Below are 1,808 nucleotides of genomic sequence, written 5' to 3' on the forward strand. Positions count from 1 at the left end.
TTGGTGGTACCATTATTGTTCCCCCCCTTTGGGGGTCCTAATGCAGTGGCCAAGACCTGCCCCTGAATAAAATTCCCATCAATGTCTCGACATATTCGGATATAGTCACTAAGACTCTTCTTCCGATGGGGACGGAGGGCTTCCTTACAGAATCTGTTAGCATTCTCATAGGTCATTTGTTTCGCCATTGGCATAGACTTTCCTGCTGGCCCAAAAAGCCGCTCTGCTACTTGTATGAGTCGATCTACAAAATCTGAAAATGGTTCAGAGGGTACCTGAAGGATTTTAGACAGGTGATCCCCTCTGTCAGTTAGAGGGAGGGCCCTCCAGGCCCTGATGGCTGCAGTTGCCACCTGGGCGTATACTGTCAGATTATACTGAATTTGTTGCTGAATGTTCCCAAAAGCACCCGTCCCTGCTAGCATGTCAGTGTTTCTTTGGAGTTGCCCATTCAGTGCATTTTGAACGGCAGTCTGGGTACATCTATCCTGAAACTCCCCTCTCCAAATAAGAAAGTCTCCCCCACTAAGCGCAGCTCGGCATAGCTGCTGCCAATCACTCGGGGTGAGGTTAAGAGCCCTAAAAGACTCCATAAGAGATAACGTAAATGGGGCTTGGGTGCCATAAAGGCTGGCAGCTTCCTTTAATTGTTTTAAGTCCTTAAAAGCCAGAGGTTCATGACGGTGAAAAACCTGCCTTGGATTGTTGGGATCTGGAACTTCCAGAACAGGGGCAACCACTGGGTAGCACTTAAGGCCTCCACAGGGAGCCTCCTCCAAGCCCGACTGAAAGGGAGGGGCCAGAGAGGTCCTAATTGCATCAGAAAGAGGGTAGGGAGGGGGCTTGTCCTTCTCCCCAGAGGTCCTTTTTGTCTTTTCTTTTAAATGGGCCCTGCGTAATTCCCTCTGCAATGCTGCAATTTCCCCTTCCAAAGTTTCCTCTTCCGAATCTGTTGATTCCCCCGAGCTCTCTTCAAAATCAGACAAAGAGGGGTAAAGGTGTGTTTGCGCCAAAGAATTTTGCTTGGGACGAGCCCCTAAGTTCTGAGAGGAAACTCTGTCCCATGACTCATTTCCCTCCGCCCAGTCTGGAAGTTTTTTCTTTTTAATCTTTCTTTCCTCTATCTTACCGGGCCTCCCCTTAGCAGGCTGAGTGAGCGGTTCTGCCTTTGTGTTGGAAGCCACATCAGAACAAAGAGAAGCCTTAGTCTCGCTATCTTGAATCTCAGATAACATCTCTTTTGTTGTCCCCAAGGCCTGCTTAACCCGGACTTTCTCTGTAAGCAAAGCATCCCTGATCAGTCTCCAAAGGGAGAACGTGGCGATTGGCAGGACTTCAGGCCCCTCCTTTCTCAAAGTTTTTTTGAAGATCCCTACGAACCTGTTCCCATTCAGAAATATTGAGGGCTCCACTGGTGACAAACCAGGGACTCCACGTTTCTATAGTTTTAAGAAAATCTTCTAAAGTCTTGGTTTTTACAGCTGTTCCCTGCTTTTTCAATAACCTCTTTAACTGAAACTTTAGCTCTGATTTATCCGGGGTATTCCCCATTTCTTAATTATCTCTTATCTCTTAATTATCTCTTAATTATCTTAAGTATCTCTTATTTCTTAATTATATCTTAATCCCCAATGCATCCTGGCCGGACTACAGGATGACCTGGTCCACTATCCTCACCTTTCCGATCTCGGTGGGACCTCCAATTACCGTGCCTGCACGGTCTGGAACCACGAGTCTTGGCGGAGGGTGTCCAGGTTAAATGAATCCACAGAGCACGAGGTTGAGGTGGAACAGCTGCTGCTTCCTTA

This window comes from Myodes glareolus, chromosome 6 (assembly GCF_982192425.1).
Source record: "Myodes glareolus chromosome 6, mMyoGla1.1, whole genome shotgun sequence".
Taxonomy (NCBI): Eukaryota; Metazoa; Chordata; class Mammalia; order Rodentia; family Cricetidae; genus Myodes; species Myodes glareolus.